Below are 23,360 nucleotides of genomic sequence, written 5' to 3' on the forward strand. Positions count from 1 at the left end.
AAATTATAAACTTTTTCTTTTCATTTAGAGCCTCAGACTGCAGAGGTATATTCTGGGAGTATGGAACGTCGAGAGGTCTCAGGTGTTCTGATTGGCTCTCTGTGCGGTGATGTAATCAGTCCTTTGTTCTTGTGATCCGCCCCCTTCCCCATTAACCACATTTAGCCAACTACTGAGCCCAAAAAAAAAAACACCTTTGAGAACTTGTGCTAGAGAGCCCTGCATGATAAATAAGTGTTTCTGTTGAAAACTTAAATTTTATCACAATTTAATAAAGCGTACTTAAAATATAGGTTTCAACAAAACAGGAATCAAGGGGAGTCCACAGAAGGCATCTTGAGCGTTTTATGGGATTTGGTCCAACGATACGGGACAGTCTCAGCTACTTTACACAGCAAATTTGGTCTACTCCACTCAAGTGCTCTAGCACCACCGACAGGGGAGAGATGGACATACCTTTGCAACAGTATCTCTGTAACCCTTCAGTGTCATAGAAACAAACTTGGCATTCGTTTGCAACTTGGGAAAACCATTGAAAACGTTAAGTGAGGCGATATCTCAACAACGGCTTGTGGTTAGGCCCACAATGTGTTATATGTCCTTGAGACCTAGGACAGACTGTCCCAATGGCTTCTGGTTTTTCTCCCTCACTAAGGGGTGGGGTCAGAAGGTACTTGGCCCCAAGCGTTTAAGCTCGGGCTTAGTATTTTAGGCTTAAGTTTGTTCTTTTAGAGTCATGGTTAATAAACAACGAAAAATATGGTAACGCTTCACGATTTTGCGTGTCATCCTTGCGCAGGGGCCATGCTAATCTTCTCTGTATCGTTCCAATTTTAGTATATGTGCTGCCGTAGCAAGCACATACAAGCCGCCTGAACGGCCCCTATAAATACCCGGATTCCTGACAAGGTTTCTTGTCCGTGGTAAGTGCCCAAACACACCAAGTTCCTTCAGGGCACTCACAGCCCTGACCTGAATAGACACTCACTGCATGGGGATTAGAGATATAATAGTTCCCTAAAGTGAGCATTAGCTATTTCTAAATTATAAACTTTTTCTTTTCATTTAGAGCCTCAGACTGCAGAGGTATATTCTGGGAGTATGGAACGTCGAGAAGTTTCAGATGTTCTGATTGGTTCTCTGTGCGGTGATGTAATCAGTCCTTTGTTCTTGTGATCCACCCCCCTTCCCCATTAACCAAATTTATCCAACTACTGAGGCAAAAAAAACAAAAAACAAAACACCTTTGAGAACTTGTGCTAGAGAGCCCTGCATGATGAATAAGTGTTTCTGTTGAAAACTTAGTATTTTAGGCTTAGTATTTTAGGTTTAAGTTTGTTCTTTTAGAGTCATGGTTACAATGAAAAATATGGTAAAATACGGAAACAACGAAAAATATGGTAATGCTTCACGATTTTGCGTGTCATCCTTGCGCAGGGGCCATGCTAATCTTCTCTGTATCGTTCCAATTTTAGTATATGTGCTGCCGTAGCAAGCACAAACAAGCCGCCTGAACGGCCCCTATAAATACCCGGATTCCTGACAAGGTTTCTTGTCCGTGGTAAGTGCCCAAACACACCAAGTTCCTTCAGGGCACTCACAGCCCTGACCTGAATAGACACTCACTGCATGGGGATTAGAGATATAATAGTTCCCTAAAGTGAGCATTAGCTACTGCTAAATTATAAACTTTTTCTTTTCATTTAGAGCCTCAGACTGCAGAGGTATATTCTGGGAGTATGGAACGTCGAGAGGTCTCAGGTGTTCTGATTGGCTCTCTGTGCGGTGATGTAATCAGTCCTTTGTTCTTGTGATCCGCCCCCTTCCCCATTAACCACATTTAGCCAACTACTGAGCCCAAAAAAAAAAACACCTTTGAGAACTTGTGCTAGAGAGCCCTGCATGATAAATAAGTGTTTCTGTTGAAAACTTAAATTTTATCACAATTTAATAAAGCGTACTTAAAATATAGGTTTCAACAAAACAGGAATCAAGGGGAGTCCACAGAAGGCATCTTGAGCGTTTTATGGGATTTGGTCCAACGATACGGGACAGTCTCAGCTACTTTACACAGCAAATTTGGTCTACTCCACTCAAGTGCTCTAGCACCACCGACAGGGGAGAGATGGACATACCTTTGCAACAGTATCTCTGTAACCCTTCAGTGTCATAGAAACAAACTTGGCATTCGTTTGCAACTTGGGAAAACCATTGAAAACGTTAAGTGAGGCGATATCTCAACAACGGCTTGTGGTTAGGCCCACAATGTGTTATATGTCCTTGAGACCTAGGACAGACTGTCCCAATGGCTTCTGGTTTTTCTCCCTCACTAAGGGGTGGGGTCAGAAGGTACTTGGCCCCAAGCGTTTAAGCTCGGGCTTAGTATTTTAGGCTTAAGTTTGTTCTTTTAGAGTCATGGTTAATAAACAACGAAAAATATGGTAACGCTTCACGATTTTGCGTGTCATCCTTGCGCAGGGGCCATGCTAATCTTCTCTGTATCGTTCCAATTTTAGTATATGTGCTGCCGTAGCAAGCACAAACAAGCCGCCTGAACGGCCCCTATAAATACCCGGATTCCTGACAAGGTTTCTTGTCCGTGGTAAGTGCCCAAACACACCAAGTTCCTTCAGGGCACTCACAGCCCTGACCTGAATAGACACTCACTGCATGGGGATTAGAGATATAATAGTTCCCTAAAGTGAGCATTAGCTATTTCTAAATTATAAACTTTTTCTTTTCATTTAGAGCCTCAGACTGCAGAGGTATATTCTGGGAGTATGGAACGTCGAGAAGTTTCAGATGTTCTGATTGGTTCTCTGTGCGGTGATGTAATCAGTCCTTTGTTCTTGTGATCCACCCCCCTTCCCCATTAACCAAATTTATCCAACTACTGAGGCAAAAAAAACAAAAAACAAAACACCTTTGAGAACTTGTGCTAGAGAGCCCTGCATGATGAATAAGTGTTTCTGTTGAAAACTTAGTATTTTAGGCTTAGTATTTTAGGTTTAAGTTTGTTCTTTTAGAGTCATGGTTACAATGAAAAATATGGTAAAATACGGAAACAACGAAAAATATGGTAACGCTTCACGATTTTGCGTGTCATCCTTGCGCAGGGGCCATGCTAATCTTCTCTGTATCGTTCCAATTTTAGTATATGTGCTGCCGTAGCAAGCACAAACAAGCCGCCTGAACGGCCCCTATAAATACCCGGATTCCTGACAAGGTTTCTTGTCCGTGGTAAGTGCCCAAACACACCAAGTTCCTTCAGGGCACTCACAGCCCTGACCTGAATAGACACTCACTGCATGGGGATTAGAGATATAATAGTTCCCTAAAGTGAGCATTAGCTACTGCTAAATTATAAACTTTTTCTTTTCATTTAGAGCCTCAGACTGCAGAGGTATATTCTGGGAGTATGGAACGTCGAGAGGTCTCAGGTGTTCTGATTGGCTCTCTGTGCGGTGATGTAATCAGTCCTTTGTTCTTGTGATCCGCCCCCTTCCCCATTAACCACATTTAGCCAACTACTGAGCCCAAAAAAAAAAACACCTTTGAGAACTTGTGCTAGAGAGCCCTGCATGATAAATAAGTGTTTCTGTTGAAAACTTAAATTTTATCACAATTTAATAAAGCGTACTTAAAATATAGGTTTCAACAAAACAGGAATCAAGGGGAGTCCACAGAAGGCATCTTGAGCGTTTTATGGGATTTGGTCCAACGATACGGGACAGTCTCAGCTACTTTACACAGCAAATTTGGTCTACTCCACTCAAGTGCTCTAGCACCACCGACAGGGGAGAGATGGACATACCTTTGCAACAGTATCTCTGTAACCCTTCAGTGTCATAGAAACAAACTTGGCATTCGTTTGCAACTTGGGAAAACCATTGAAAACGTTAAGTGAGGCGATATCTCAACAACGGCTTGTGGTTAGGCCCACAATGTGTTATATGTCCTTGAGACCTAGGACAGACTGTCCCAATGGCTTCTGGTTTTTCTCCCTCACTAAGGGGTGGGGTCAGAAGGTACTTGGCCCCAAGCGTTTAAGCTCGGGCTTAGTATTTTAGGCTTAAGTTTGTTCTTTTAGAGTCATGGTTAATAAACAACAAAAAATATGGTAACGCTTCACGATTTTGCGTGTCATCCTTGCGCAGGGGCCATGCTAATCTTCTCTGTATCGTTCCAATTTTAGTATATGTGCTGCCGTAGCAAGCACAAACAAGCCGCCTGAACGGCCCCTATAAATACCCGGATTCCTGACAAGGTTTCTTGTCCGTGGTAAGTGCCCAAACACACCAAGTTCCTTCAGGGCACTCACAGCCCTGACCTGAATAGACACTCACTGCATGGGGATTAGAGATATAATAGTTCCCTAAAGTGAGCATTAGCTACTGCTAAATTATAAACTTTTTCTTTTCATTTAGAGCCTCAGACTGCAGAGGTATATTCTGGGAGTATGGAACGTCGAGAGGTCTCAGGTGTTCTGATTGGCTCTCTGTGCGGTGATGTAATCAGTCCTTTGTTCTTGTGATCCGCCCCCTTCCCCATTAACCACATTTAGCCAACTACTGAGCCCAAAAAAAAAAACACCTTTGAGAACTTGTGCTAGAGAGCCCTGCATGATAAATAAGTGTTTCTGTTGAAAACTTAAATTTTATCACAATTTAATAAAGCGTACTTAAAATATAGGTTTCAACAAAACAGGAATCAAGGGGAGTCCACAGAAGGCATCTTGAGCGTTTTATGGGATTTGGTCCAACGATACGGGACAGTCTCAGCTACTTTACACAGCAAATTTGGTCTACTCCACTCAAGTGCTCTAGCACCACCGACAGGGGAGAGATGGACATACCTTTGCAACAGTATCTCTGTAACCCTTCAGTGTCATAGAAACAAACTTGGCATTCGTTTGCAACTTGGGAAAACCATTGAAAACGTTAAGTGAGGCGATATCTCAACAACGGCTTGTGGTTAGGCCCACAATGTGTTATATGTCCTTGAGACCTAGGACAGACTGTCCCAATGGCTTCTGGTTTTTCTCCCTCACTAAGGGGTGGGGTCAGAAGGTACTTGGCCCCAAGCGTTTAAGCTCGGGCTTAGTATTTTAGGCTTAAGTTTGTTCTTTTAGAGTCATGGTTAATAAACAACGAAAAATATGGTAACGCTTCACGATTTTGCGTGTCATCCTTGCGCAGGGGCCATGCTAATCTTCTCTGTATCGTTCCAATTTTAGTATATGTGCTGCCGTAGCAAGCACAAACAAGCCGCCTGAACGGCCCCTATAAATACCCGGATTCCTGACAAGGTTTCTTGTCCGTGGTAAGTGCCCAAACACACCAAGTTCCTTCAGGGCACTCACAGCCCTGACCTGAATAGACACTCACTGCATGGGGATTAGAGATATAATAGTTCCCTAAAGTGAGCATTAGCTACTGCTAAATTATAAACTTTTTCTTTTCATTTAGAGCCTCAGACTGCAGAGGTATATTCTGGGAGTATGGAACGTCGAGAGGTCTCAGGTGTTCTGATTGGCTCTCTGTGCGGTGATGTAATCAGTCCTTTGTTCTTGTGATCCGCCCCCTTCCCCATTAACCACATTTAGCCAACTACTGAGCCCAAAAAAAAAAACACCTTTGAGAACTTGTGCTAGAGAGCCCTGCATGATAAATAAGTGTTTCTGTTGAAAACTTAAATTTTATCACAATTTAATAAAGCGTACTTAAAATATAGGTTTCAACAAAACAGGAATCAAGGGGAGTCCACAGAAGGCATCTTGAGCGTTTTATGGGATTTGGTCCAACGATACGGGACAGTCTCAGCTACTTTACACAGCAAATTTGGTCTACTCCACTCAAGTGCTCTAGCACCACCGACAGGGGAGAGATGGACATACCTTTGCAACAGTATCTCTGTAACCCTTCAGTGTCATAGAAACAAACTTGGCATTCGTTTGCAACTTGGGAAAACCATTGAAAACGTTAAGTGAGGCGATATCTCAACAACGGCTTGTGGTTAGGCCCACAATGTGTTATATGTCCTTGAGACCTAGGACAGACTGTCCCAATGGCTTCTGGTTTTTCTCCCTCACTAAGGGGTGGGGTCAGAAGGTACTTGGCCCCAAGCGTTTAAGCTCGGGCTTAGTATTTTAGGCTTAAGTTTGTTCTTTTAGAGTCATGGTTAATAAACAACGAAAAATATGGTAACGCTTCACGATTTTGCGTGTCATCCTTGCGCAGGGGCCATGCTAATCTTCTCTGTATCGTTCCAATTTTAGTATATGTGCTGCCGTAGCAAGCACATACAAGCCGCCTGAACGGCCCCTATAAATACCCGGATTCCTGACAAGGTTTCTTGTCCGTGGTAAGTGCCCAAACACACCAAGTTCCTTCAGGGCACTCACAGCCCTGACCTGAATAGACACTCACTGCATGGGGATTAGAGATATAATAGTTCCCTAAAGTGAGCATTAGCTATTTCTAAATTATAAACTTTTTCTTTTCATTTAGAGCCTCAGACTGCAGAGGTATATTCTGGGAGTATGGAACGTCGAGAAGTTTCAGATGTTCTGATTGGTTCTCTGTGCGGTGATGTAATCAGTCCTTTGTTCTTGTGATCCACCCCCCTTCCCCATTAACCAAATTTATCCAACTACTGAGGCAAAAAAAACAAAAAACAAAACACCTTTGAGAACTTGTGCTAGAGAGCCCTGCATGATGAATAAGTGTTTCTGTTGAAAACTTAGTATTTTAGGCTTAGTATTTTAGGTTTAAGTTTGTTCTTTTAGAGTCATGGTTACAATGAAAAATATGGTAAAATACGGAAACAACGAAAAATATGGTAACGCTTCACGATTTTGCGTGTCATCCTTGCGCAGGGGCCATGCTAATCTTCTCTGTATCGTTCCAATTTTAGTATATGTGCTGCCGTAGCAAGCACAAACAAGCCGCCTGAACGGCCCCTATAAATACCCGGATTCCTGACAAGGTTTCTTGTCCGTGGTAAGTGCCCAAACACACCAAGTTCCTTCAGGGCACTCACAGCCCTGACCTGAATAGACACTCACTGCATGGGGATTAGAGATATAATAGTTCCCTAAAGTGAGCATTAGCTACTGCTAAATTATAAACTTTTTCTTTTCATTTAGAGCCTCAGACTGCAGAGGTATATTCTGGGAGTATGGAACGTCGAGAGGTCTCAGGTGTTCTGATTGGCTCTCTGTGCGGTGATGTAATCAGTCCTTTGTTCTTGTGATCCGCCCCCTTCCCCATTAACCACATTTAGCCAACTACTGAGCCCAAAAAAAAAAACACCTTTGAGAACTTGTGCTAGAGAGCCCTGCATGATAAATAAGTGTTTCTGTTGAAAACTTAAATTTTATCACAATTTAATAAAGCGTACTTAAAATATAGGTTTCAACAAAACAGGAATCAAGGGGAGTCCACAGAAGGCATCTTGAGCGTTTTATGGGATTTGGTCCAACGATACGGGACAGTCTCAGCTACTTTACACAGCAAATTTGGTCTACTCCACTCAAGTGCTCTAGCACCACCGACAGGGGAGAGATGGACATACCTTTGCAACAGTATCTCTGTAACCCTTCAGTGTCATAGAAACAAACTTGGCATTCGTTTGCAACTTGGGAAAACCATTGAAAACGTTAAGTGAGGCGATATCTCAACAACGGCTTGTGGTTAGGCCCACAATGTGTTATATGTCCTTGAGACCTAGGACAGACTGTCCCAATGGCTTCTGGTTTTTCTCCCTCACTAAGGGGTGGGGTCAGAAGGTACTTGGCCCCAAGCGTTTAAGCTCGGGCTTAGTATTTTAGGCTTAAGTTTGTTCTTTTAGAGTCATGGTTAATAAACAACGAAAAATATGGTAACGCTTCACGATTTTGCGTGTCATCCTTGCGCAGGGGCCATGCTAATCTTCTCTGTATCGTTCCAATTTTAGTATATGTGCTGCCGTAGCAAGCACATACAAGCCGCCTGAACGGCCCCTATAAATACCCGGATTCCTGACAAGGTTTCTTGTCCGTGGTAAGTGCCCAAACACACCAAGTTCCTTCAGGGCACTCACAGCCCTGACCTGAATAGACACTCACTGCATGGGGATTAGAGATATAATAGTTCCCTAAAGTGAGCATTAGCTATTTCTAAATTATAAACTTTTTCTTTTCATTTAGAGCCTCAGACTGCAGAGGTATATTCTGGGAGTATGGAACGTCGAGAAGTTTCAGATGTTCTGATTGGTTCTCTGTGCGGTGATGTAATCAGTCCTTTGTTCTTGTGATCCACCCCCCTTCCCCATTAACCAAATTTATCCAACTACTGAGGCAAAAAAAACAAAAAACAAAACACCTTTGAGAACTTGTGCTAGAGAGCCCTGCATGATGAATAAGTGTTGCTGTTGAAAACTTAGTATTTTAGGCTTAGTATTTTAGGTTTAAGTTTGTTCTTTTAGAGTCATGGTTACAATGAAAAATATGGTAAAATACGGAAACAACGAAAAATATGGTAACGCTTCACGATTTTGCGTGTCATCCTTGCGCAGGGGCCATGCTAATCTTCTCTGTATCGTTCCAATTTTAGTATATGTGCTGCCGTAGCAAGCACAAACAAGCCGCCTGAACGGCCCCTATAAATACCCGGATTCCTGACAAGGTTTCTTGTCCGTGGTAAGTGCCCAAACACACCAAGTTCCTTCAGGGCACTCACAGCCCTGACCTGAATAGACACTCACTGCATGGGGATTAGAGATATAATAGTTCCCTAAAGTGAGCATTAGCTACTGCTAAATTATAAACTTTTTCTTTTCATTTAGAGCCTCAGACTGCAGAGGTATATTCTGGGAGTATGGAACGTCGAGAGGTCTCAGGTGTTCTGATTGGCTCTCTGTGCGGTGATGTAATCAGTCCTTTGTTCTTGTGATCCGCCCCCTTCCCCATTAACCACATTTAGCCAACTACTGAGCCCAAAAAAAAAACACCTTTGAGAACTTGTGCTAGAGAGCCCTGCATGATAAATAAGTGTTTCTGTTGAAAACTTAAATTTTATCACAATTTAATAAAGCGTACTTAAAATATAGGTTTCAACAAAACAGGAATCAAGGGGAGTCCACAGAAGGCATCTTGAGCGTTTTATGGGATTTGGTCCAACGATACGGGACAGTCTCAGCTACTTTACACAGCAAATTTGGTCTACTCCACTCAAGTGCTCTAGCACCACCGACAGGGGAGAGATGGACATACCTTTGCAACAGTATCTCTGTAACCCTTCAGTGTCATAGAAACAAACTTGGCATTCGTTTGCAACTTGGGAAAACCATTGAAAACGTTAAGTGAGGCGATATCTCAACAACGGCTTGTGGTTAGGCCCACAATGTGTTATATGTCCTTGAGACCTAGGACAGACTGTCCCAATGGCTTCTGGTTTTTCTCCCTCACTAAGGGGTGGGGTCAGAAGGTACTTGGCCCCAAGCGTTTAAGCTCGGGCTTAGTATTTTAGGCTTAAGTTTGTTCTTTTAGAGTCATGGTTAATAAACAACGAAAAATATGGTAACGCTTCACGATTTTGCGTGTCATCCTTGCGCAGGGGCCATGCTAATCTTCTCTGTATCGTTCCAATTTTAGTATATGTGCTGCCGTAGCAAGCACAAACAAGCCGCCTGAACGGCCCCTATAAATACCCGGATTCCTGACAAGGTTTCTTGTCCGTGGTAAGTGCCCAAACACACCAAGTTCCTTCAGGGCACTCACAGAACTGACCTGAATAGACACTCACTGCATGGGGATTAGAGATATAATAGTTCCCTAAAGTGAGCATTAGCTACTTCTAAATTATAAACTTTTTCTTTTCATTTAGAGCCTCAGACTGCAGAGGTATATTCTGGGAGTATGGAACGTCGAGAAGTTTCAGATGTTCTGATTGGTTCTCTGTGCGGTGATGTAATCAGTCCTTTGTTCTTGTGATCCACCCCCCTTCCCCATTAACCAAATTTATCCAACTACTGAGGCAAAAAAAACAAAAAACAAAACACCTTTGAGAACTTGTGCTAGAGAGCCCTGCATGATGAATAAGTGTTTCTGTTGAAAACTTAGTATTTTAGGCTTAGTATTTTAGGTTTAAGTTTGTTCTTTTAGAGTCATGGTTACAATGAAAAATATGGTAAAATACGGAAACAACGAAAAATATGGTAACGCTTCACGATTTTGCGTGTCATCCTTGCGCAGGGGCCATGCTAATCTTCTCTGTATCGTTCCAATTTTAGTATATGTGCTGCCGTAGCAAGCACAAACAAGCCGCCTGAACGGCCCCTATAAATACCCGGATTCCTGACAAGGTTTCTTGTCCGTGGTAAGTGCCCAAACACACCAAGTTCCTTCAGGGCACTCACAGCCCTGACCTGAATAGACACTCACTGCATGGGGATTAGAGATATAATAGTTCCCTAAAGTGAGCATTAGCTACTGCTAAATTATAAACTTTTTCTTTTCATTTAGAGCCTCAGACTGCAGAGGTATATTCTGGGAGTATGGAACGTCGAGAGGTCTCAGGTGTTCTGATTGGCTCTCTGTGCGGTGATGTAATCAGTCCTTTGTTCTTGTGATCCGCCCCCTTCCCCATTAACCACATTTAGCCAACTACTGAGCCCAAAAAAAAAAACACCTTTGAGAACTTGTGCTAGAGAGCCCTGCATGATAAATAAGTGTTTCTGTTGAAAACTTAAATTTTATCACAATTTAATAAAGCGTACTTAAAATATAGGTTTCAACAAAACAGGAATCAAGGGGAGTCCACAGAAGGCATCTTGAGCGTTTTATGGGATTTGGTCCAACGATACGGGACAGTCTCAGCTACTTTACACAGCAAATTTGGTCTACTCCACTCAAGTGCTCTAGCACCACCGACAGGGGAGAGATGGACATACCTTTGCAACAGTATCTCTGTAACCCTTCAGTGTCATAGAAACAAACTTGGCATTCGTTTGCAACTTGGGAAAACCATTGAAAACGTTAAGTGAGGCGATATCTCAACAACGGCTTGTGGTTAGGCCCACAATGTGTTATATGTCCTTGAGACCTAGGACAGACTGTCCCAATGGCTTCTGGTTTTTCTCCCTCACTAAGGGGTGGGGTCAGAAGGTACTTGGCCCCAAGCGTTTAAGCTCGGGCTTAGTATTTTAGGCTTAAGTTTGTTCTTTTAGAGTCATGGTTAATAAACAACGAAAAATATGGTAACGCTTCACGATTTTGCGTGTCATCCTTGCGCAGGGGCCATGCTAATCTTCTCTGTATCGTTCCAATTTTAGTATATGTGCTGCCGTAGCAAGCACATACAAGCCGCCTGAACGGCCCCTATAAATACCCGGATTCCTGACAAGGTTTCTTGTCCGTGGTAAGTGCCCAAACACACCAAGTTCCTTCAGGGCACTCACAGCCCTGACCTGAATAGACACTCACTGCATGGGGATTAGAGATATAATAGTTCCCTAAAGTGAGCATTAGCTATTTCTAAATTATAAACTTTTTCTTTTCATTTAGAGCCTCAGACTGCAGAGGTATATTCTGGGAGTATGGAACGTCGAGAAGTTTCAGATGTTCTGATTGGTTCTCTGTGCGGTGATGTAATCAGTCCTTTGTTCTTGTGATCCACCCCCCTTCCCCATTAACCAAATTTATCCAACTACTGAGGCAAAAAAAACAAAAAACAAAACACCTTTGAGAACTTGTGCTAGAGAGCCCTGCATGATGAATAAGTGTTTCTGTTGAAAACTTAGTATTTTAGGCTTAGTATTTTAGGTTTAAGTTTGTTCTTTTAGAGTCATGGTTACAATGAAAAATATGGTAAAATACGGAAACAACGAAAAATATGGTAACGCTTCACGATTTTGCGTGTCATCCTTGCGCAGGGGCCATGCTAATCTTCTCTGTATCGTTCCAATTTTAGTATATGTGCTGCCGTAGCAAGCACAAACAAGCCGCCTGAACGGCCCCTATAAATACCCGGATTCCTGACAAGGTTTCTTGTCCGTGGTAAGTGCCCAAACACACCAAGTTCCTTCAGGGCACTCACAGCCCTGACCTGAATAGACACTCACTGCATGGGGATTAGAGATATAATAGTTCCCTAAAGTGAGCATTAGCTACTGCTAAATTATAAACTTTTTCTTTTCATTTAGAGCCTCAGACTGCAGAGGTATATTCTGGGAGTATGGAACGTCGAGAGGTCTCAGGTGTTCTGATTGGCTCTCTGTGCGGTGATGTAATCAGTCCTTTGTTCTTGTGATCCGCCCCCTTCCCCATTAACCACATTTAGCCAACTACTGAGCCCAAAAAAAAAAACACCTTTGAGAACTTGTGCTAGAGAGCCCTGCATGATAAATAAGTGTTTCTGTTGAAAACTTAAATTTTATCACAATTTAATAAAGCGTACTTAAAATATAGGTTTCAACAAAACAGGAATCAAGGGGAGTCCACAGAAGGCATCTTGAGCGTTTTATGGGATTTGGTCCAACGATACGGGACAGTCTCAGCTACTTTACACAGCAAATTTGGTCTACTCCACTCAAGTGCTCTAGCACCACCGACAGGGGAGAGATGGACATACCTTTGCAACAGTATCTCTGTAACCCTTCAGTGTCATAGAAACAAACTTGGCATTCGTTTGCAACTTGGGAAAACCATTGAAAACGTTAAGTGAGGCGATATCTCAACAACGGCTTGTGGTTAGGCCCACAATGTGTTATATGTCCTTGAGACCTAGGACAGACTGTCCCAATGGCTTCTGGTTTTTCTCCCTCACTAAGGGGTGGGGTCAGAAGGTACTTGGCCCCAAGCGTTTAAGCTCGGGCTTAGTATTTTAGGCTTAAGTTTGTTCTTTTAGAGTCATGGTTAATAAACAACGAAAAATATGGTAACGCTTCACGATTTTGCGTGTCATCCTTGCGCAGGGGCCATGCTAATCTTCTCTGTATCGTTCCAATTTTAGTATATGTGCTGCCGTAGCAAGCACATACAAGCCGCCTGAACGGCCCCTATAAATACCCGGATTCCTGACAAGGTTTCTTGTCCGTGGTAAGTGCCCAAACACACCAAGTTCCTTCAGGGCACTCACAGCCCTGACCTGAATAGACACTCACTGCATGGGGATTAGAGATATAATAGTTCCCTAAAGTGAGCATTAGCTATTTCTAAATTATAAACTTTTTCTTTTCATTTAGAGCCTCAGACTGCAGAGGTATATTCTGGGAGTATGGAACGTCGAGAAGTTTCAGATGTTCTGATTGGTTCTCTGTGCGGTGATGTAATCAGTCCTTTGTTCTTGTGATCCACCCCCCTTCCCCATTAACCAAATTTATCCAACTACTGAGGCAAAAAAAACAAAAAACAAAACACCTTTGAGAACTTGTGCTAGAGAGCCCTGCATGATGAATAAGTGTTTCTGTTGAAAACTTAGTATTTTAGGCTTAGTATTTTAGGTTTAAGTTTGTTCTTTTAGAGTCATGGTTACAATGAAAAATATGGTAAAATACGGAAACAACGAAAAATATGGTAACGCTTCACGATTTTGCGTGTCATCCTTGCGCAGGGGCCATGCTAATCTTCTCTGTATCGTTCCAATTTTAGTATATGTGCTGCCGTAGCAAGCACAAACAAGCCGCCTGAACGGCCCCTATAAATACCCGGATTCCTGACAAGGTTTCTTGTCCGTGGTAAGTGCCCAAACACACCAAGTTCCTTCAGGGCACTCACAGCCCTGACCTGAATAGACACTCACTGCATGGGGATTAGAGATATAATAGTTCCCTAAAGTGAGCATTAGCTACTGCTAAATTATAAACTTTTTCTTTTCATTTAGAGCCTCAGACTGCAGAGGTATATTCTGGGAGTATGGAACGTCGAGAGGTCTCAGGTGTTCTGATTGGCTCTCTGTGCGGTGATGTAATCAGTCCTTTGTTCTTGTGATCCGCCCCCTTCCCCATTAACCACATTTAGCCAACTACTGAGCCCAAAAAAAAAAACACCTTTGAGAACTTGTGCTAGAGAGCCCTGCATGATAAATAAGTGTTTCTGTTGAAAACTTAAATTTTATCACAATTTAATAAAGCGTACTTAAAATATAGGTTTCAACAAAACAGGAATCAAGGGGAGTCCACAGAAGGCATCTTGAGCGTTTTATGGGATTTGGTCCAACGATACGGGACAGTCTCAGCTACTTTACACAGCAAATTTGGTCTACTCCACTCAAGTGCTCTAGCACCACCGACAGGGGAGAGATGGACATACCTTTGCAACAGTATCTCTGTAACCCTTCAGTGTCATAGAAACAAACTTGGCATTCGTTTGCAACTTGGGAAAACCATTGAAAACGTTAAGTGAGGCGATATCTCAACAACGGCTTGTGGTTAGGCCCACAATGTGTTATATGTCCTTGAGACCTAGGACAGACTGTCCCAATGGCTTCTGGTTTTTCTCCCTCACTAAGGGGTGGGGTCAGAAGGTACTTGGCCCCAAGCGTTTAAGCTCGGGCTTAGTATTTTAGGCTTAAGTTTGTTCTTTTAGAGTCATGGTTAATAAACAACGAAAAATATGGTAACGCTTCACGATTTTGCGTGTCATCCTTGCGCAGGGGCCATGCTAATCTTCTCTGTATCGTTCCAATTTTAGTATATGTGCTGCCGTAGCAAGCACATACAAGCCGCCTGAACGGCCCCTATAAATACCCGGATTCCTGACAAGGTTTCTTGTCCGTGGTAAGTGCCCAAACACACCAAGTTCCTTCAGGGCACTCACAGCCCTGACCTGAATAGACACTCACTGCATGGGGATTAGAGATATAATAGTTCCCTAAAGTGAGCATTAGCTATTTCTAAATTATAAACTTTTTCTTTTCATTTAGAGCCTCAGACTGCAGAGGTATATTCTGGGAGTATGGAACGTCGAGAAGTTTCAGATGTTCTGATTGGTTCTCTGTGCGGTGATGTAATCAGTCCTTTGTTCTTGTGATCCACCCCCCTTCCCCATTAACCAAATTTATCCAACTACTGAGGCAAAAAAAACAAAAAACAAAACACCTTTGAGAACTTGTGCTAGAGAGCCCTGCATGATGAATAAGTGTTTCTGTTGAAAACTTAGTATTTTAGGCTTAGTATTTTAGGTTTAAGTTTGTTCTTTTAGAGTCATGGTTACAATGAAAAATATGGTAAAATACGGAAACAACGAAAAATATGGTAACGCTTCACGATTTTGCGTGTCATCCTTGCGCAGGGGCCATGCTAATCTTCTCTGTATCGTTCCAATTTTAGTATATGTGCTGCCGTAGCAAGCACAAACAAGCCGCCTGAACGGCCCCTATAAATACCCGGATTCCTGACAAGGTTTCTTGTCCGTGGTAAGTGCCCAAACACACCAAGTTCCTTCAGGGCACTCACAGCCCTGACCTGAATAGACACTCACTGCATGGGGATTAGAGATATAATAGTTCCCTAAAGTGAGCATTAGCTACTGCTAAATTATAAACTTTTTCTTTTCATTTAGAGCCTCAGACTGCAGAGGTATATTCTGGGAGTATGGAACGTCGAGAGGTCTCAGGTGTTCTGATTGGCTCTCTGTGCGGTGATGTAATCAGTCCTTTGTTCTTGTGATCCGCCCCCTTCCCCATTAACCACATTTAGCCAACTACTGAGCCCAAAAAAAAAAACACCTTTGAGAACTTGTGCTAGAGAGCCCTGCATGATAAATAAGTGTTTCTGTTGAAAACTTAAATTTTATCACAATTTAATAAAGCGTACTTAAAATATAGGTTTCAACAAAACAGGAATCAAGGGGAGTCCACAGAAGGCATCTTGAGCGTTTTATGGGATTTGGTCCAACGATACGGGACAGTCTCAGCTACTTTACACAGCAAATTTGGTCTACTCCACTCAAGTGCTCTAGCACCACCGACAGGGGAGAGATGGACATACCTTTGCAACAGTATCTCTGTAACCCTTCAGTGTCATAGAAACAAACTTGGCATTCGTTTGCAACTTGGGAAAACCATTGAAAACGTTAAGTGAGGCGATATCTCAACAACGGCTTGTGGTTAGGCCCACAATGTGTTATATGTCCTTGAGACCTAGGACAGACTGTCCCAATGGCTTCTGGTTTTTCTCCCTCACTAAGGGGTGGGGTCAGAAGGTACTTGGCCCCAAGCGTTTAAGCTCGGGCTTAGTATTTTAGGCTTAAGTTTGTTCTTTTAGAGTCATGGTTAATAAACAACGAAAAATATGGTAACGCTTCACGATTTTGCGTGTCATCCTTGCGCAGGGGCCATGCTAATCTTCTCTGTATCGTTCCAATTTTAGTATATGTGCTGCCGTAGCAAGCACATACAAGCCGCCTGAACGGCCCCTATAAATACCCCGGATTCCTGACAAGGTTTCTTGTCCGTGGTAAGTGCCCAAACACACCAAGTTCCTTCAGGGCACTCACAGCCCTGACCTGAATAGACACTCACTGCATGGGGATTAGAGATATAATAGTTCCCTAAAGTGAGCATTAGCTATTTCTAAATTATAAACTTTTTCTTTTCATTTAGAGCCTCAGACTGCAGAGGTATATTCTGGGAGTATGGAACGTCGAGAAGTTTCAGATGTTCTGATTGGTTCTCTGTGCGGTGATGTAATCAGTCCTTTGTTCTTGTGATCCACCCCCCTTCCCCATTAACCAAATTTATCCAACTACTGAGGCAAAAAAAACAAAAAACAAAACACCTTTGAGAACTTGTGCTAGAGAGCCCTGCATGATGAATAAGTGTTTCTGTTGAAAACTTAGTATTTTAGGCTTAGTATTTTAGGTTTAAGTTTGTTCTTTTAGAGTCATGGTTACAATGAAAAATATGGTAAAATACGGAAACAACGAAAAATATGGTAACGCTTCACGATTTTGCGTGTCATCCTTGCGCAGGGGCCATGCTAATCTTCTCTGTATCGTTCCAATTTTAGTATATGTGCTGCCGTAGCAAGCACAAACAAGCCGCCTGAACGGCCCCTATAAATACCCGGATTCCTGACAAGGTTTCTTGTCCGTGGTAAGTGCCCAAACACACCAAGTTCCTTCAGGGCACTCACAGCCCTGACCTGAATAGACACTCACTGCATGGGGATTAGAGATATAATAGTTCCCTAAAGTGAGCATTAGCTACTGCTAAATTATAAACTTTTTCTTTTCATTTAGAGCCTCAGACTGCAGAGGTATATTCTGGGAGTATGGAACGTCGAGAGGTCTCAGGTGTTCTGATTGGCTCTCTGTGCGGTGATGTAATCAGTCCTTTGTTCTTGTGATCCGCCCCCTTCCCCATTAACCACATTTAGCCAACTACTGAGCCCAAAAAAAAAAACACCTTTGAGAACTTGTGCTAGAGAGCCCTGCATGATAAATAAGTGTTTCTGTTGAAAACTTAAATTTTATCACAATTTAATAAAGCGTACTTAAAATATAGGTTTCAACAAAACAGGAATCAAGGGGAGTCCACAGAAGGCATCTTGAGCGTTTTATGGGATTTGGTCCAACGATACGGGACAGTCTCAGCTACTTTACACAGCAAATTTGGTCTACTCCACTCAAGTGCTCTAGCACCACCGACAGGGGAGAGATGGACATACCTTTGCAACAGTATCTCTGTAACCCTTCAGTGTCATAGAAACAAACTTGGCATTCGTTTGCAACTTGGGAAAACCATTGAAAACGTTAAGTGAGGCGATATCTCAACAACGGCTTGTGGTTAGGCCCACAATGTGTTATATGTCCTTGAGACCTAGGACAGACTGTCCCAATGGCTTCTGGTTTTTCTCCCTCACTAAGGGGTGGGGTCAGAAGGTACTTGGCCCCAAGCGTTTAAGCTCGGGCTTAGTATTTTAGGCTTAAGTTTGTTCTTTTAGAGTCATGGTTAATAAACAACGAAAAATATGGTAACGCTTCACGATTTTGCGTGTCATCCTTGCGCAGGGGCCATGCTAATCTTCTCTGTATCGTTCCAATTTTAGTATATGTGCTGCCGTAGCAAGCACATACAAGCCGCCTGAACGGCCCCTATAAATACCCGGATTCCTGACAAGGTTTCTTGTCCGTGGTAAGTGCCCAAACACACCAAGTTCCTTCAGGGCACTCACAGCCCTGACCTGAATAGACACTCACTGCATGGGGATTAGAGATATAATAGTTCCCTAAAGTGAGCATTAGCTATTTCTAAATTATAAACTTTTTCTTTTCATTTAGAGCCTCAGACTGCAGAGGTATATTCTGGGAGTATGGAACGTCGAGAAGTTTCAGATGTTCTGATTGGTTCTCTGTGCGGTGATGTAATCAGTCCTTTGTTCTTGTGATCCACCCCCCTTCCCCATTAACCAAATTTATCCAACTACTGAGGCAAAAAAAACAAAAAACAAAACACCTTTGAGAACTTGTGCTAGAGAGCCCTGCATGATGAATAAGTGTTTCTGTTGAAAACTTAGTATTTTAGGCTTAGTATTTTAGGTTTAAGTTTGTTCTTTTAGAGTCATGGTTACAATGAAAAATATGGTAAAATACGGAAACAACGAAAAATATGGTAACGCTTCACGATTTTGCGTGTCATCCTTGCGCAGGGGCCATGCTAATCTTCTCTGTATCGTTCCAATTTTAGTATATGTGCTGCCGTAGCAAGCACAAACAAGCCGCCTGAACGGCCCCTATAAATACCCGGATTCCTGACAAGGTTTCTTGTCCGTGGTAAGTGCCCAAACACACCAAGTTCCTTCAGGGCACTCACAGCCCTGACCTGAATAGACACTCACTGCATGGGGATTAGAGATATAATAGTTCCCTAAAGTGAGCATTAGCTACTGCTAAATTATAAACTTTTTCTTTTCATTTAGAGCCTCAGACTGCAGAGGTATATTCTGGGAGTATGGAACGTCGAGAGGTCTCAGGTGTTCTGATTGGCTCTCTGTGCGGTGATGTAATCAGTCCTTTGTTCTTGTGATCCGCCCCCTTCCCCATTAACCACATTTAGCCAACTACTGAGCCCAAAAAAAAAAACACCTTTGAGAACTTGTGCTAGAGAGCCCTGCATGATAAATAAGTGTTTCTGTTGAAAACTTAAATTTTATCACAATTTAATAAAGCGTACTTAAAATATAGGTTTCAACAAAACAGGAATCAAGGGGAGTCCACAGAAGGCATCTTGAGCGTTTTATGGGATTTGGTCCAACGATACGGGACAGTCTCAGCTACTTTACACAGCAAATTTGGTCTACTCCACTCAAGTGCTCTAGCACCACCGACAGGGGAGAGATGGACATACCTTTGCAACAGTATCTCTGTAACCCTTCAGTGTCATAGAAACAAACTTGGCATTCGTTTGCAACTTGGGAAAACCATTGAAAACGTTAAGTGAGGCGATATCTCAACAACGGCTTGTGGTTAGGCCCACAATGTGTTATATGTCCTTGAGACCTAGGACAGACTGTCCCAATGGCTTCTGGTTTTTCTCCCTCACTAAGGGGTGGGGTCAGAAGGTACTTGGCCCCAAGCGTTTAAGCTCGGGCTTAGTATTTTAGGCTTAAGTTTGTTCTTTTAGAGTCATGGTTAATAAACAACGAAAAATATGGTAACGCTTCACGATTTTGCGTGTCATCCTTGCGCAGGGGCCATGCTAATCTTCTCTGTATCGTTCCAATTTTAGTATATGTGCTGCCGTAGCAAGCACATACAAGCCGCCTGAACGGCCCCTATAAATACCCGGATTCCTGACAAGGTTTCTTGTCCGTGGTAAGTGCCCAAACACACCAAGTTCCTTCAGGGCACTCACAGCCCTGACCTGAATAGACACTCACTGCATGGGGATTAGAGATATAATAGTTCCCTAAAGTGAGCATTAGCTATTTCTAAATTATAAACTTTTTCTTTTCATTTAGAGCCTCAGACTGCAGAGGTATATTCTGGGAGTATGGAACGTCGAGAAGTTTCAGATGTTCTGATTGGTTCTCTGTGCGGTGATGTAATCAGTCCTTTGTTCTTGTGATCCACCCCCCTTCCCCATTAACCAAATTTATCCAACTACTGAGGCAAAAAAAAACAAAAAACAAAACACCTTTGAGAACTTGTGCTAGAGAGCCCTGCATGATGAATAAGTGTTTCTGTTGAAAACTTAGTATTTTAGGCTTAGTATTTTAGGTTTAAGTTTGTTCTTTTAGAGTCATGGTTACAATGAAAAATATGGTAAAATACGGAAACAACGAAAAATATGGTAACGCTTCACGATTTTGCGTGTCATCCTTGCGCAGGGGCCATGCTAATCTTCTCTGTATCGTTCCAATTTTAGTATATGTGCTGCCGTAGCAAGCACAAACAAGCCGCCTGAACGGCCCCTATAAATACCCCGATTCCTGACAAGGTTTCTTGTCCGTGGTAAGTGCCCAAACACACCAAGTTCCTTCAGGGCACTCACAGCCCTGACCTGAATAGACACTCACTGCATGGGGATTAGAGATATAATAGTTCCCTAAAGTGAGCATTAGCTACTGCTAAATTATAAACTTTTTCTTTTCATTTAGAGCCTCAGACTGCAGAGGTATATTCTGGGAGTATGGAACGTCGAGAGGTCTCAGGTGTTCTGATTGGCTCTCTGTGCGGTGATGTAATCAGTCCTTTGTTCTTGTGATCCGCCCCCTTCCCCATTAACCACATTTAGCCAACTACTGAGCCCAAAAAAAAAAACACCTTTGAGAACTTGTGCTAGAGAGCCCTGCATGATAAATAAGTGTTTCTGTTGAAAACTTAAATTTTATCACAATTTAATAAAGCGTACTTAAAATATAGGTTTCAACAAAACAGGAATCAAGGGGAGTCCACAGAAGGCATCTTGAGCGTTTTATGGGATTTGGTCCAACGATACGGGACAGTCTCAGCTACTTTACACAGCAAATTTGGTCTACTCCACTCAAGTGCTCTAGCACCACCGACAGGGGAGAGATGGACATACCTTTGCAACAGTATCTCTGTAACCCTTCAGTGTCATAGAAACAAACTTGGCATTCGTTTGCAACTTGGGAAAACCATTGAAAACGTTAAGTGAGGCGATATCTCAACAACGGCTTGTGGTTAGGCCCACAATGTGTTATATGTCCTTGAGACCTAGGACAGACTGTCCCAATGGCTTCTGGTTTTTCTCCCTCACTAAGGGGTGGGGTCAGAAGGTACTTGGCCCCAAGCGTTTAAGCTCGGGCTTAGTATTTTAGGCTTAAGTTTGTTCTTTTAGAGTCATGGTTAATAAACAACGAAAAATATGGTAACGCTTCACGATTTTGCGTGTCATCCTTGCGCAGGGGCCATGCTAATCTTCTCTGTATCGTTCCAATTTTAGTATATGTGCTGCCGTAGCAAGCACATACAAGCCGCCTGAACGGCCCCTATAAATACCCGGATTCCTGACAAGGTTTCTTGTCCGTGGTAAGTGCCCAAACACACCAAGTTCCTTCAGGGCACTCACAGCCCTGACCTGAATAGACACTCACTGCATGGGGATTAGAGATATAATAGTTCCCTAAAGTGAGCATTAGCTATTTCTAAATTATAAACTTTTTCTTTTCATTTAGAGCCTCAGACTGCAGAGGTATATTCTGGGAGTATGGAACGTCGAGAAGTTTCAGATGTTCTGATTGGTTCTCTGTGCGGTGATGTAATCAGTCCTTTGTTCTTGTGATCCACCCCCCTTCCCCATTAACCAAATTTATCCAACTACTGAGGCAAAAAAAAACAAAAAACAAAACACCTTTGAGAACTTGTGCTAGAGAGCCCTGCATGATGAATAAGTGTTTCTGTTGAAAACTTAGTATTTTAGGCTTAGTATTTTAGGTTTAAGTTTGTTCTTTTAGAGTCATGGTTACAATGAAAAATATGGTAAAATACGGAAACAACGAAAAATATGGTAACGCTTCACGATTTTGCGTGTCATCCTTGCGCAGGGGCCATGCTAATCTTCTCTGTATCGTTCCAATTTTAGTATATGTGCTGCCGTAGCAAGCACAAACAAGCCGCCTGAACGGCCCCTATAAATACCCGGATTCCTGACAAGGTTTCTTGTCCGTGGTAAGTGCCCAAACACACCAAGTTCCTTCAGGGCACTCACAGCCCTGACCTGAATAGACACTCACTGCATGGGGATTAGAGATATAATAGTTCCCTAAAGTGAGCATTAGCTACTGCTAAATTATAAACTTTTTCTTTTCATTTAGAGCCTCAGACTGCAGAGGTATATTCTGGGAGTATGGAACGTCGAGAGGTCTCAGGTGTTCTGATTGGCTCTCTGTGCGGTGATGTAATCAGTCCTTTGTTCTTGTGATCCGCCCCCTTCCCCATTAACCACATTTAGCCAACTACTGAGCCCAAAAAAAAAAACACCTTTGAGAACTTGTGCTAGAGAGCCCTGCATGATAAATAAGTGTTTCTGTTGAAAACTTAAATTTTATCACAATTTAATAAAGCGTACTTAAAATATAGGTTTCAACAAAACAGGAATCAAGGGGAGTCCACAGAAGGCATCTTGAGCGTTTTATGGGATTTGGTCCAACGATACGGGACAGTCTCAGCTACTTTACACAGCAAATTTGGTCTACTCCACTCAAGTGCTCTAGCACCACCGACAGGGGAGAGATGGACATACCTTTGCAACAGTATCTCTGTAACCCTTCAGTGTCATAGAAACAAACTTGGCATTCGTTTGCAACTTGGGAAAACCATTGAAAACGTTAAGTGAGGCGATATCTCAACAACGGCTTGTGGTTAGGCCCACAATGTGTTATATGTCCTTGAGACCTAGGACAGACTGTCCCAATGGCTTCTGGTTTTTCTCCCTCACTAAGGGGTGGGGTCAGAAGGTACTTGGCCCCAAGCGTTTAAGCTCGGGCTTAGTATTTTAGGCTTAAGTTTGTTCTTTTAGAGTCATGGTTAATAAACAACGAAAAATATGGTAACGCTTCACGATTTTGCGTGTCATCCTTGCGCAGGGGCCATGCTAATCTTCTCTGTATCGTTCCAATTTTAGTATATGTGCTGCCGTAGCAAGCACATACAAGCCGCCTGAACGGCCCCTATAAATACCCGGATTCCTGACAAGGTTTCTTGTCCGTGGTAAGTGCCCAAACACACCAAGTTCCTTCAGGACACTCACTGCATGGGGATTAGAGATATAATAGTTCCCTAAAGTGAGCATTAGCTATTTCTAAATTATAAACTTTTTCTTTTCATTTAGAGCCTCAGACTGCAGAGGTATATTCTGGGAGTATGGAACGTCGAGAAGTTTCAGATGTTCTGATTGGTTCTCTGTGCGGTGATG

General features: G+C 42.6%; 1 protein-coding gene and 27 non-coding genes across 28 annotated transcripts in view; all 28 read right to left on the minus strand.

The window, feature by feature from the left end:
* Nucleotides 1-23,360, minus strand: part of dnah10 (dynein axonemal heavy chain 10) — a 113,317-nt gene that overhangs the window by 39,980 nt on the left and 49,977 nt on the right. The gene's annotated exons all lie outside the window — the stretch shown is intronic.
* Nucleotides 755-861, minus strand: LOC131343873 (U6 spliceosomal RNA). Its single transcript, XR_009203237.1, has one exon. It is a non-coding gene; the product is annotated as a U6 spliceosomal RNA (small nuclear RNA).
* Nucleotides 1,393-1,499, minus strand: LOC131343838 (U6 spliceosomal RNA). Its single transcript, XR_009203205.1, has one exon. It is a non-coding gene; the product is annotated as a U6 spliceosomal RNA (small nuclear RNA).
* Nucleotides 2,434-2,540, minus strand: LOC131343874 (U6 spliceosomal RNA). Its single transcript, XR_009203238.1, has one exon. It is a non-coding gene; the product is annotated as a U6 spliceosomal RNA (small nuclear RNA).
* On the minus strand, nt 3,072-3,178 carry LOC131343875 (U6 spliceosomal RNA). Its single transcript, XR_009203239.1, has one exon. It is a non-coding gene; the product is annotated as a U6 spliceosomal RNA (small nuclear RNA).
* LOC131343835 (U6 spliceosomal RNA) lies at nt 4,113-4,219 on the minus strand. Its single transcript, XR_009203202.1, has one exon. It is a non-coding gene; the product is annotated as a U6 spliceosomal RNA (small nuclear RNA).
* LOC131343878 (U6 spliceosomal RNA) lies at nt 5,154-5,260 on the minus strand. Its single transcript, XR_009203241.1, has one exon. It is a non-coding gene; the product is annotated as a U6 spliceosomal RNA (small nuclear RNA).
* On the minus strand, nt 6,195-6,301 carry LOC131343879 (U6 spliceosomal RNA). Its single transcript, XR_009203242.1, has one exon. It is a non-coding gene; the product is annotated as a U6 spliceosomal RNA (small nuclear RNA).
* On the minus strand, nt 6,833-6,939 carry LOC131343880 (U6 spliceosomal RNA). The gene has a single exon (XR_009203243.1). It is a non-coding gene; the product is annotated as a U6 spliceosomal RNA (small nuclear RNA).
* LOC131343881 (U6 spliceosomal RNA) lies at nt 7,874-7,980 on the minus strand. The gene has a single exon (XR_009203244.1). It is a non-coding gene; the product is annotated as a U6 spliceosomal RNA (small nuclear RNA).
* Nucleotides 8,512-8,618, minus strand: LOC131343882 (U6 spliceosomal RNA). The gene has a single exon (XR_009203245.1). It is a non-coding gene; the product is annotated as a U6 spliceosomal RNA (small nuclear RNA).
* LOC131343883 (U6 spliceosomal RNA) lies at nt 9,552-9,658 on the minus strand. The gene has a single exon (XR_009203246.1). It is a non-coding gene; the product is annotated as a U6 spliceosomal RNA (small nuclear RNA).
* On the minus strand, nt 10,190-10,296 carry LOC131343884 (U6 spliceosomal RNA). Its single transcript, XR_009203247.1, has one exon. It is a non-coding gene; the product is annotated as a U6 spliceosomal RNA (small nuclear RNA).
* Nucleotides 11,231-11,337, minus strand: LOC131343885 (U6 spliceosomal RNA). The gene has a single exon (XR_009203248.1). It is a non-coding gene; the product is annotated as a U6 spliceosomal RNA (small nuclear RNA).
* Nucleotides 11,869-11,975, minus strand: LOC131343886 (U6 spliceosomal RNA). Its single transcript, XR_009203249.1, has one exon. It is a non-coding gene; the product is annotated as a U6 spliceosomal RNA (small nuclear RNA).
* Nucleotides 12,910-13,016, minus strand: LOC131343887 (U6 spliceosomal RNA). The gene has a single exon (XR_009203250.1). It is a non-coding gene; the product is annotated as a U6 spliceosomal RNA (small nuclear RNA).
* Nucleotides 13,548-13,654, minus strand: LOC131343889 (U6 spliceosomal RNA). The gene has a single exon (XR_009203252.1). It is a non-coding gene; the product is annotated as a U6 spliceosomal RNA (small nuclear RNA).
* On the minus strand, nt 14,589-14,695 carry LOC131343890 (U6 spliceosomal RNA). Its single transcript, XR_009203253.1, has one exon. It is a non-coding gene; the product is annotated as a U6 spliceosomal RNA (small nuclear RNA).
* LOC131343891 (U6 spliceosomal RNA) lies at nt 15,227-15,333 on the minus strand. Its single transcript, XR_009203254.1, has one exon. It is a non-coding gene; the product is annotated as a U6 spliceosomal RNA (small nuclear RNA).
* LOC131343893 (U6 spliceosomal RNA) lies at nt 16,268-16,374 on the minus strand. Its single transcript, XR_009203255.1, has one exon. It is a non-coding gene; the product is annotated as a U6 spliceosomal RNA (small nuclear RNA).
* Nucleotides 16,907-17,013, minus strand: LOC131343894 (U6 spliceosomal RNA). The gene has a single exon (XR_009203256.1). It is a non-coding gene; the product is annotated as a U6 spliceosomal RNA (small nuclear RNA).
* Nucleotides 17,948-18,054, minus strand: LOC131343810 (U6 spliceosomal RNA). The gene has a single exon (XR_009203179.1). It is a non-coding gene; the product is annotated as a U6 spliceosomal RNA (small nuclear RNA).
* LOC131343811 (U6 spliceosomal RNA) lies at nt 18,586-18,692 on the minus strand. Its single transcript, XR_009203180.1, has one exon. It is a non-coding gene; the product is annotated as a U6 spliceosomal RNA (small nuclear RNA).
* LOC131343813 (U6 spliceosomal RNA) lies at nt 19,627-19,733 on the minus strand. Its single transcript, XR_009203181.1, has one exon. It is a non-coding gene; the product is annotated as a U6 spliceosomal RNA (small nuclear RNA).
* On the minus strand, nt 20,266-20,372 carry LOC131343814 (U6 spliceosomal RNA). Its single transcript, XR_009203182.1, has one exon. It is a non-coding gene; the product is annotated as a U6 spliceosomal RNA (small nuclear RNA).
* Nucleotides 21,307-21,413, minus strand: LOC131343815 (U6 spliceosomal RNA). Its single transcript, XR_009203183.1, has one exon. It is a non-coding gene; the product is annotated as a U6 spliceosomal RNA (small nuclear RNA).
* Nucleotides 21,946-22,052, minus strand: LOC131343817 (U6 spliceosomal RNA). Its single transcript, XR_009203185.1, has one exon. It is a non-coding gene; the product is annotated as a U6 spliceosomal RNA (small nuclear RNA).
* LOC131343818 (U6 spliceosomal RNA) lies at nt 22,987-23,093 on the minus strand. The gene has a single exon (XR_009203186.1). It is a non-coding gene; the product is annotated as a U6 spliceosomal RNA (small nuclear RNA).

This window comes from Hemibagrus wyckioides, linkage group LG22 (assembly GCF_019097595.1).
Source record: "Hemibagrus wyckioides isolate EC202008001 linkage group LG22, SWU_Hwy_1.0, whole genome shotgun sequence".
Lineage (NCBI taxonomy): Eukaryota > Metazoa > Chordata > Actinopteri > Siluriformes > Bagridae > Hemibagrus > Hemibagrus wyckioides.